General features: G+C 39.5%; 1 long non-coding RNA gene across 1 annotated transcript; it reads left to right on the top strand.

Moving 5' to 3' along the window:
* Nucleotides 1–2,130: 2,130 nt before the first annotated feature.
* LOC149654799 (uncharacterized) lies at nucleotides 2,131–8,903 on the top strand. The gene is made up of 4 exons (XR_016370741.1): nucleotides 2,131–2,236; nucleotides 2,320–2,485; nucleotides 5,796–6,513; nucleotides 6,578–8,903. It is a non-coding gene; the product is annotated as an uncharacterized LOC149654799 (long non-coding RNA).
* Nucleotides 8,904–12,093: the final 3,190 nt, after the last annotated feature.

Here is a 12,093-nt window from a genome sequence, read left to right as displayed (position 1 = left end):
ATATCTTATAAACTTATGGTATTGACAATGGTTAAGGTTAGTTTCCCCGAGAAACGAAACCTCAAGAGTACATTAGAGCCAAACCTGAACCAAGTTTGAGTTTTAAATTCACCATCGGAGGTATTTCCGGAATGTTTGACTGTGCAGACTGGTCCTATAATTAGAAGAAGAATCGATAAAAAAAATCACTTGACTTACCACTTCACCCTCCCTTTAAGCTCCCTAGAGATTAACATTACGAGTTGGGATTGAGTATAAATAGAAAATGACTGACGGGATTTTCTAAATTTCACTATTTTTACGAATTTTTGTATTTCGCCGCTCTCCTTTAGCTTTGATACAAATTTTCTTTAAAAACTACGTGTATAAGCAAAGGTACAAATATATTTTCTTAATTTTAACTCTGTTATTTAAGCGGAAAACATCTAATAAATTAATAAACGTGCTTAATTTAAAAGTAATCAAGTAACAACCAAGTTGCGGTAATATTTGAAAGAAAATATATTTAGAACATTTTCTTGTATGGAAATTTGGGATTTAAATAATAACATAAGTTTATAAGATATGTTCCATAAGTGTGTCACTCGTTAATGAGAGCTTTTCATGAAGTGACGTAGGTGAAACGTCATAGATTCTTGAAAGCGACGCGTAGTGAGGCCTTGTCAAAAGCTTAGTACAGACTAAAGAGGAGGATGGACTGCAAAACCGAGTGTAGTCAATTCTCACGTTGTTCTTGACCTAGCTCTCATTAAGCCTCTAACATTACGAAGTATGGGTAGTGACATACTTATGGAACATATCTTATAAACTTATGATAATAATAATAATATTTACCAGAAGGGGATAATGGAAGAAGGATGACACTCTGTATCCTCTTAATACTTTAGTTATGTAGTTTGCTTTCCCGCTAATCAAACTACAACTAGGCATCGCGCCGTAAGGTGAATTCAATAGTTGTTTGGCACAGCACTAAATACTCAGCAGTCATCCCACAAACCTCGTCTTGACGTGGGACAAGAATGGGCAAGCGCGTCTTCCCAAATATTTAAACGCTAATAGAGTAATGATGAGGGAACTATGTATCGTGTATGTGATTCGGTTTAGTAACCTTGCTCTTAATGATCCGATGTTGTTAGTAACCATGCTCTAAATGATCCGATGTTGGGAAGAGTGACGTTAAACTTACCCCGCTTTGTGGTACACTTCTCTCGAAGAGAAGTATTATATACTTCTGATATTACCAAAAAATGGGAAAAAGCATCTATGGGAGCGGATCTTTCCGAGTACCAATATTCATAGACTAACGTTTAAGGATTCACGCGTGAATCCGGGTAATATTGGCCGTTTAAATGGTCTATTTCACGCTGCGTAATTCGAGCTGGCCAGCCTCTAACTTTCCAAGAAATAGGCTTCGTATTTTCATCATCTACTTAACATTAATAAATAAAAATTACCTTTGCTCTAATGTACTCTAGAGGTTTCGTTTTGTACAGTGTTGCCAATGTGTGGGAAATTTCCCATATCGTGGGAAATTTTGGTAAGTTTTAGGCTCTGTGGGAAAAAGGTAATTTTTTTCCAAAATTGGTCAAATGTGGGAATTTTCGTGTTTAAGTGTTAACAGTGCAGACTATGCAGTTAAACATAAGTTTATAAGATATGTTCCATAAGTATGTCATTACCCATACTTCATAATGTTAGAGGCTTAATGAGAGCTAGTTCAAGAACGACGTGAGAATTGACTACACTCGGTTTTGCAGTCCATCCTCCTCTTTAGTCTGTACTAAGCCTTTGACAAGGCCTCACTACGCGTCGCTTTACAAGAATCTACGACGTTTCACCTACGTCACTTCATGACAAGCTCTTATTAACGAGTGACACACTTATGGAACATATCTCATAAACTTATGGTTAAAATTATTGAATTTTCGAAAATTAGGGTAGTTTTTCCAGCTGTAGGAATCCATAAACTACGGTACCACATTTTAAAAGTGGAGAAAAGGGTTTTGGACTGTTTAGAAGACATTATTAAATTATAATTAACTGAATTATTAATTATATTCGAAAATAGAAACGATAAAATTGAAACGCACGCTCCCGCCATATTTTGAAGTCTGCCTAAACCTAACTTCAGCAGCGCCATCTAGCGGTACGTGTTTGCAGGTTATCATTCAAGGTCGTTTTTGGGGTCGTTTTCCGTTTGAAGTGGCCGCTGCGATTTTCTGTCCGATATTTGCTGGTAAATATTTTGATTTTAATTATATTTTAAGGGTTAATTTGTATTAAATACCAATGTTTTATCGCAATCGATCGGAAATTAAGCGTCGCGAGTGGAAAATTTATCCTTAATCATGCCAAATACGTTTGGTAATTACGACCAAGGCTTAGTGGGCCCACGTTGCCGTTGGCAGTGCAGCCTGCAGGTGTTACTACGACCAAGGCTTAGTATCCTATGTCTTTGTTGGCTTGAAGCTTGAGATCTTTCCAGGTAAATATTTTATTTATATATAGGGTTATATCGCAACCGAATGGAAATTAAGAGTTACCCCTATTCCGCTAACGATATTAAACAATATCCAGGGTTGTCTCTCCGTCTCCGACACCAAATCCCAACTAGACTCTGACACCTACCAAGGAAAGTACAACTTTGTATTCTTGGTTGGTCTTCCCTAACAACGCGTCGCAAATATTTTGACCTTTTAAGCATGTTGAAAATCTTAAACTCCTTTAATCAAACTTATTTTTCTGATGCCCCCTCTATCGCTCCCACAAGGGGCCATGGTAAAAACTTATTATTCCACCGATATGCCCATAAAGACCAGCTTAAGCACTCCTTTTTTCGTAGATCGGTCCCCATTTGGAATTCACTTCCCCCTGAGATTGTATCATTAAAATCTATTGCCCAACTTAAGTCAGCACTGAAGCAGTACCTCAAACTATATGTATGTGCCTCTACCGGGATGCCCTTTCAGTATGTTATAGTCCAATTTATCCCCCATCCAACCATACTAAAATCTTGGGGATCTAGTAAATAGGAGCTAAGTAATTGAGGAAAATATTGACAAACATAGCCCCCTCCATAGGAATAGCATTGCACCCAACTTTGTAGGCTCGTAACTCTGGTTCTACTAGAGATACGGGGATGCCCTTTCAGTATGTTATAGTCCAATTTATCCCCCATCCAACCATACTAAAATCTTGGGGATCTAGTAAATAGGAGCTAAGTAATTGTGGAGAATATTGACAAACATAGCCCCCTCCATAGGAATAGCATTGCACCCAACTTTGTAGGCTCGTAACTCTGGTTCTACTAGAGATACGGGGATGCCCTTTCAGTATGTTATAGTCCAATTTATCCCCCATCCAACCATACTAAAATCTTGGGGATCTAGTAAATAGGAGCTAAGTAATTGTGGAGAATATTGACAAACATAGCCCCCTCCGTAGGAATAGCATTGCACCCAACTTTGGAGGCTCGTAACTCTGGTTCTACTAGAGATACGGGGGATGCCCTTTCAGTATGTTATAGTCCAATTTATCCCCCATCCAACCATACTAAAGTCTTGGGGATCTAGTAAATATGAGCTAAGTAATTGAGGAAAATATTGACAAACATAGCCCCCTCCGTAGGAATAGCATTGCAGCCAACTTTGTAGGCTCGTAACTCTGGTTCTACTAGAGATACGGGGATGCCCTTTCAGTATGTTATAGTCCAATTTATCCCCCATCCAACCATACTAAAATCTTGGGGATCTAGTAAATAGGAGCTAAGTAATTGAGGAAAATATTGACAAACATAGCCCCCTCCATAGGAATAGCATTGCACCCAACTTTGTAGGCTCGTAACTCTTGTTCTACTAGAGATACGGGGATGCCCTTTCAGTATGTTATAGTCCAATTTATCCCCCATCCAACCATACTAAAATCTTGGGGATCTAGTAAATAGGAGCTAAGTAATTGTGGAGAATATTGACAAACATAGCCCCCTCCGTAGGAATAGCATTGCACCCAACTTTGAAGGCTCGTAACTCTGGTTCTACTAGAGATACGGGGGATGCCCTTTCAGTATGTTATAGTCCAATTTATCCCCCATCCAACCATACTAAAGTCTTGGGGATCTAGTAAATAGGAGCTAAGTAATTGAGGAAAATATTGACAAACATAGCCCCCTCCGTAGGAATAGCATTGCAGCCAACTTTGTAGGCTCGTAACTCTGGTTCTACTAGAGATACGGGGATGCCCTTTCAGTATGTTATAGTCCAATTTATCCCCCATCCAACCATACTAAAATCTTGGGGATCTAGTAAATAGGAGCTAAGTAATTGAGGAAAATATTGACAAACATAGCCCCCTCCATAGGAATAGCATTGCACCCAACTTTGTAGGCTCGTAACTCTTGTTCTACTAGAGATACGGGGATGCCCTTTCAGTATGTTATAGTCCAATTTATCCCCCATCCAACCATACTAAAATCTTGGGGATCTAGTAAATAGGAGCTAAGTAATTGTGGAGAATATTGACAAACATAGCCCCCTCCGTAGGAATAGCATTGCACCCAACTTTGAAGGCTCGTAACTCTGGTTCTACTAGAGATACGGGGGATGCCCTTTCAGTATGTTATAGTCCAATTTATCCCCCATCCAACCATACTAAAGTCTTGGGGATCTAGTAAATATGAGCTAAGTAATTGAGGAAAATATTGACAAACATAGCCCCCTCCGTAGGAATAGCATTGCAGCCAACTTTGTAGGCTCGTAACTCTGGTTCTACTAGAGATACGGGGATGCCCTTTCAGTATGTTATAGTCCAATTTATCCCCCATCCAACCATACTAAAATCTTGGGGATCTAGTAAATAGGAGCTAAGTAATTGAGGAAAATATTGACAAACATAGCCCCCTCCATAGGAATAGCATTGCACCCAACTTTGTAGGCTCGTAACTCTGGTTCTACTAGAGATACGGGGATGCCCTTTCAGTATGTTATAGTCCAATTTATCCCCCATCCAACCATACTAAAATCTTGGGGATCTAGTAAATAGGAGCTAAGTAATTGTGGAGAATATTGACAAACATAGCCCCCTCCATAGGAATAGCATTGCACCCAACTTTGTAGGCTCGTAACTCTGGTTCTACTAGAGATACGGGGATGCCCTTTCAGTATGTTATAGTCCAATTTATCCCCCATCCAACCATACTAAAATCTTGGGGATCTAGTAAATAGGAGCTAAGTAATTGTGGAGAATATTGACAAACATAGCCCCCTCCGTAGGAATAGCATTGCACCCAACTTTGGAGGCTCGTAACTCTGGTTCTACTAGAGATACGGGGGATGCCCTTTCAGTATGTTATAGTCCAATTTATCCCCCATCCAACCATACTAAAGTCTTGGGGATCTAGTAAATATGAGCTAAGTAATTGAGGAAAATATTGACAAACATAGCCCCCTCCGTAGGAATAGCATTGCAGCCAACTTTGTAGGCTCGTAACTCTGGTTCTACTAGAGATACAGGGATACCCTTTCAGTATGTTTTAGTCAGGGCCGGATTAAAGGGAGGGGGCGAGGGGGTACTGGCCCAAGGGTGCAACGCTTGTTGGGGGCACCTTGAGTTAAACTATTCCCCCCTTAGCAACATTTGCTGTTCCTATTTTTTTCGACTTAAGGGGGCGCGCATTATCCCGCCCCCCCCCCCCCCCCGGTTGCAAAATTGCTTAATCCGGCCCTGAAAATACTTGTGCTATTTAAGTTGATAATAATTTTAATCTGTATTTGATTGTTTGAATTATATTATTTTTAAAGCTACCATCTGTTTCCAAAGGAGAAGTTTATGTTGGATTCTAGAATCAATAACTATTTTTTTGGCAAAAGGCACCCAATATTAATCAGGTCAAGGAACCCATTACAATCCCCTTCTTAATTGAGGTCTACACTTTGATTTTATCCGTGAAAGGGAATCTCATTAGCGAAAAAGACTATTTAGACAGCCTGTGAGACATTTAGGCAATGATTAGGGTATTTAGTTTATTATTTATTATTCTATTTATTGTTAGAAGGGAAGCGGCTTTGTGTCCTTGAAGTTTTAGGGATTTTTCTTTTCGCCAGGACATAAATAAAATCTTACTTATGGAATAGGTGAACACTGGTCCAAGCCCTCCCTTTTAAGAATAATGAACGCGTAATCAGGATTTCAAGGGTGAGATTCCCTTTGCGGTGTTAAGGTATCTAGTTTATGGTTTTAATTATAAATATTTTTAGGGGAAAAGCGTTTGGCAACTCCTTGAGGGAGTTTTGTAGGATTTAAATAAATTTCTGATTTATGTTTAAGGTAGAAGGTTGCTTATACGCTTTGTCCTTTAAAAGTAAACACGATTTTAAGCGGGGTTTAAGGCGAGGCTTAGCTTTTTACGCTATTCTTTCCCTATTACTGTTACGAGTGTGCCTTTTATGCCAAAAAAATAGTCATTTGTCTTCTGCCTGAACATTTTGTGAAAATACTCGACTGGATTTTCTAATTAAGGTAATTAATTTCAAGTTATTCGTGTGCCTTTTTCCAAATAGTAATTCGAATTTTTCTTGCGCAGGAAGAAGTGGACGACAGCGAGTGGACTCTCATTGGAAATCCCATGCTAAGGACGAAGTGGACGACAGCGAGTGGACTCTCACTGGAAATCCCATGCTATGGACGACAGCGAGTGGACTCTCATTGGAAATCCCATGCTATGGACGAAGTTTCCTGGTTTTGGGGGCTCTACAGCGGGTCTTAGTTTAAATTTTACGTTTCCCGATTTGTCCCAGGGACTTGTAAAATTTAAATTGGGCTCGCAAGGCTTACTTTGGGGGTGGTAGCTTAAGTTTAAAATTAAAGTTTCGATACTATGGAAGGTACAAAAACATAAGAAAAACACTTAGGGTAGTTTTTTTGATATTTTTATGCTTCTTTTTACAATTTTTTTGATTTTTTTTAATAATTTTTTTTTGAAAAAATTTTTTTTTATTGCATTATTTTCTTTATTTTTTGTAAAAATTATGAAAAAAGGGGTCAAAAAAAACTCCCTAAGTCCAGACTTTTAAAAAAAGAAACCAAGTCTAGTATCTAAAAAAATTCAAGAAAAGAAAGAACGAGGTTTAAGGCAAAATTTATTCAATAAGAAACAAAAAAACCAAGTGTTTACAAAAATTTTCGAACAAAAAAATTATTATTAAAGAGTTTGGTAAATTAAAGTTTGAACGCAAAAAAAATAATAAGTAGTTACAAATAAAATTTGCAAGAAAAAAAAACTAAGTTAAGTGGTTACATGTAAAATTTGCAAGTAAAAAAGATGTATTTTGTGTCTTCTAGCTTCGATGATTTTCTCCGGATCTTCGAGTCAATGTTGAGAGAGATAGCAAGTCCGGAAGAAGACATCGTGTAACGGAATCCAACCAAGAATTGTCATCAGGAATGATACGTAGCGAGTCCAGAACAGCGGAAATCATCGTGCAACGTCAATCCAACAAAGGATGTCATCAGGAATGATAAGTCATCAGGAATGATCCGTCTAGAAATGACCAGCAACAGAAAAATCCAATAATATCAGCTGCATCTATAAATGAAAACATATTAATAACACATCTTAAACTATTGCCTACTTTTGGGCCCAACAAAATGAATTTAAATAATATAAGGAAAAACCCCCTAAACAAATTTAAGGAAAACCTGGCGTTTAGTTTTAAATTAAATACATAGCTGGAATAATGAAAATTTAAAATATCCCCTAAATAAATTTAAGGAAAACAGGTCATTTAAAACTATTCCCACAGATAGACCCCATAAATAACTAGAATTAAATAGGAGAAGGCTTAATTAGGCTTAGGGCAACGGTCCTCGTGTCTTAAAATGATATCTGCGGGACTTTATTTTCGAAAATCTGTCGCTTTAGCTCTAAATTAATTAATTATAGCCTCTAAACTAATCTTAGGAAAACCCTGCTATTTATTTAAAACTATTCCCACAGATAGACCCCATAATTAACTAGAATTAAATAGGAGAAGGCTTAATTAGGCTTAGGGCAACGGTCCTCGTGTCTTAAAATGATATCTGCGGGACTTGATTTTCGAAAATCTGTCGATTTAGCTCTAAATTAATTCCCTAAACTAATCTTAGGAAAACCCTGCTATTTATTTAAAACTATTCCCACAGATAGACCCCATAAATAACTAGAATTAAATGAGATTAGGCTTAGGGCAACGGTCCTCGTGTCTTAAAATGATCTCTGCGTGACTTTATTTTTGAAAATCTGTCGCTTTAGCTCTAAATTAATTAATTATAGCCCTTAAACTAATCTTAGGAAAACCCTGCTATTTATTTATTTTAAATTTATTCCCACAGAAAGAATCCGTTAAGTAACTAGAATTTAAATGGTACAAGGCTTAGGCCAACGGCCCTCGTGTTCGGCGGGACTTGATTTCCGAAAATCTGTCGCGATATCGCTAAATTAATTACGTACCCCGTTTATTATCTTAAAACAATAGCTCCTTTACTAATTATTAAGGGATTCTCTCTTGTTCAACATCTCGTTGTAAAATTTTATTTATGGTACTTGGTTTTTAATAAATAAATAAAATTTACTAACATTTAACCCTACCTAATTAATTTAAATACTTGAAATAAAATAAATAATTTAAGGGGAGCTAGATGAGTTTGGATTATTGTAAAGGTTAGGCTTACGGACTGGTAAAGTACCACAAGGCGAAGCAATGGCCGCCAGATAAGTTGAAGAGCTTCGAGTTCAGCTTGCGTCCTCGGCAAAAACGATCAACGAAATGGCGGAACGATGAAGAATCGACCTCAAAAGCCGGGTTCACGATCACCATCAGTGGGAAAGGTTTCTCCGAGCGACCTTCTTCGACGGCTTCCAGGGAACGAAATGAATCGGTTGACCTATGCCTGCAACTTACAACTGCGTAAATTTCCTGCGTCGGGGGGGCGCTGAAAGCGGACTCGGGTGCACCATATCCCGGGCACGAAATTCAAATAGCTGAACACTGCTAGGCCTAAATGAATGAACGCTAGGCCTAAATGAATGGAAGCTAGGCATAACTGAATGGTCAATCATTACCTTTTACCATTAACATCTGTCGTGACGTCACAAGTCAATAACCTCGTTGACGTCATAGGTGACGTCACCGGATATGACGTCATGACACGTCACCGGATATGACGTCATGACGCGTCACCGGATATGACGTCATGACACGTCACCGGATATGACGTCATGACGCGTCACCGGATATGACGTCATGACACGTCACCGGATATGACGTCATGACGCGTCACCGTATATGACGTCATAGCAAAAATTGACCATGTTTAGATGTCGGTAAATACGTAACTACGTATACAGCGCCCCTAACGGCAATTTATGAACTATATATATTGCTTACACGAAAGTCTAGCAGAGTTTTTCACACTTTAGATGTCAGTAAATACGTAACTACGTATACAGCGCCCCTAGTGGCAAATGTGTTAATGCTTAATTATCCGTTCATAATGATAATTAAAGGAAGAAAACTCGCCATTTCTGTCAATAAAACAGCATGAAAAACAATAAAATAGCATTAATCACAATACAATAGCATAAAACAAAATAAAATAGCATAAAACACGACAAAGCAGCATTAAACACACTAGAATAGCATAAAAACACACTAAAATAGCATAAAAACACAATAAAATAGAGTAAAAACACAATAAAACAGCATAAAAACACATTTAAATAGCCTAAAACACAATAAAACAGTATGAAAAACAATAAAATAACATTAATCGCAATAAAACACAATAAAACAGCATAAAAACACAATAAAACAGCATGAAAAACAATAAAATAGCATTAAACACAATAAAACACCTTGTCACTCGTTTAACTAACCCACTCTCTCACCTGGTCATTCGTTTAGCTAACCCACTCTCTCACCTCGTCACTTTTTTAGCTCACCCACCTTGTCACTCGTTTAGCTCACCCACCTCGTCACTCGTTTAGCTAACCCACTCTCACCTCGTCACTCGTTTAGCTCACCCACCTCGTCACTCGTTTAGCTCACCCACCTCGTCACTCGTTTAGCTCACCCACCTCGTCACTCGTTTTAGCTAACCCACTCTCACCTCGTCACTCGTTTAGCTAACCCACTCTCTCACCTCTAACTCGTTTAGCTCACCCACTCTCACCTCTAACTCGTTTAGCTCACCCACCTCGTCACTCGTTTTATCTAACCCACTCTCTCACCTCTAACTCGTTTAGCTAACCCACTCTCTCACTTCTAACTCGTTTAGCTTACCCACACTCTCACCTCTAACTCGTTTAGCTAACCCACTCTCTCACTTCTAACTCGTTTAGCTTACCCACACTCTCACCTCTAACTCGTTTAGCTAACCCACTCTCTCACTTCTAACTCGTTTAGCTAACACACTCACCTCGTCACTTGTTTAGCTCACCACTCTCTCACCTCGTCACTCGTTTAGCTCACCCACTCTCTCACCTCGTCACTCGTTTAGCTAACCCAATCTCTCACCTCGTCACTCGTTTAGCTCACCCACTCTCTCACCTCGTCACTCGTTTAGCTCACCCACCTCGTCACTCGTTTTATCTAACCCACTCTCTCACCTCTAACTCGTTTGGCTAACCCACTCTCACCTCTAACTCGTTTAGCTAACCCACCTTGTCACTCGTTTAGCTAACCCACCTTGTCACTCGTTTAGCTAACTCACTTTCTCACTCGTTTAGCTCACCCACCTCGTCACTCGTTTTATCTAACCCACTCTCTCACCTCTAACTCGTTTAGCTAACCCACTCTCTCACCTCTAACTCGTTTAGCTAATCCACCTTGTCACTCGTTTAGCTAATCCACCTTGTCACTCGTTTAGCTAATCCACCTTGTCACTCGTTTAGCTAATCCACCTTGTCACTCGTTTAGCTCACCCACCTTGTCACTCGTTTAGCTAACTCACTTTCTCACTCGTTTAGCTAACTCACTTTCTCACTCGTTTAGCTAACTCACCATGTCTTGTATGGCTACCTACCACTGCATGAACGCAACAAGGAATGATTTTTCCCAAATGGACCAATAGCAACGTATCGTTTTCTTCTTCGACTTTGTTGTCTTTGCAAAAACGTTCATTTTTAACATATAAATAACGATTACACCAAACTTTTTATTAAACAAATTCGTGTTAACTTTACATTTTTACAAATTTAACTCGATAACACAAACGCCTTTAATTAAAAAACATAAGAGTCGAAAAACATCTGTCGAGCTGACCAAAACCAAGCCCATGACGTCACGATTTCCTCGATTCCTATTGAGAGCTTTCAGATGGGATAGTAGAACGTCACACCCTCCCAAGTCTTACCGCTGTTTTGGTAGCCATATTGGGTGGTCTCAGCTTCATGTCTGCTAAATTAAACCCACCAATATGGCGGCGTAAATTATGTCACGAGACTCAGCTCCTCCTCCAACTTAAGCTCTCTATAGAGTGCTGTCAGAAGCGCGGGTGTGACGTCACCCATGCTGTTTTCCCATAAAGAAAAAACGGTAACTGTCATGGCCGCCCATTGCTAAAGGCAGACTCGTGACGTTTAACCTTGGATCTGACGTCACAACTGACAGCACTCTATAGGGAGCTAACAACTCGGCTGTCAGAGTGCTGTCAGAAGCGCGGGTGTGACGTCACCCATGCTGTTTTCCCATAAAGAAAAAACGGTAACTGTCATGGCCGCCCATTGCTAAAGGCAGACTCGTGACGTATAACCTTGGATCTGACGTCACAACTGACAGCACTCTATAGGGAGCTAACAACTCGGCTGTCAGAGTGCTGTCAGAAGCGCGGGTGTGACGTCACCCATGTTGTTTTCCCATAAAGAAAAAACGGTAACTGTCATGGCCGCCCATTGCTAAAGGCAGACTCGTGACGTTTAACCTTGGATCTGACGTCACAACTGACAGCACTCTATAGGGAGCTAACAACTCGGTAGAGGGAAGAGTTAGTCTGACGTCACTCAGCCCCTCTGGTTGTCATTTTTGCGCGGGGGGGGGGGATGAAACTTCAGTAAGAGATAGA

Source organism: Phalangium opilio, unplaced genomic scaffold, assembly GCF_054372755.1.
Source record: "Phalangium opilio isolate 3A_F unplaced genomic scaffold, DU_Popi_V2 ptg000079l_1, whole genome shotgun sequence".
Taxonomy (NCBI): Eukaryota; Metazoa; Arthropoda; class Arachnida; order Opiliones; family Phalangiidae; genus Phalangium; species Phalangium opilio.
Note: the sequence above shows the minus strand (reverse complement) of the source record. Positions and strands in the feature narration are given on the sequence as shown.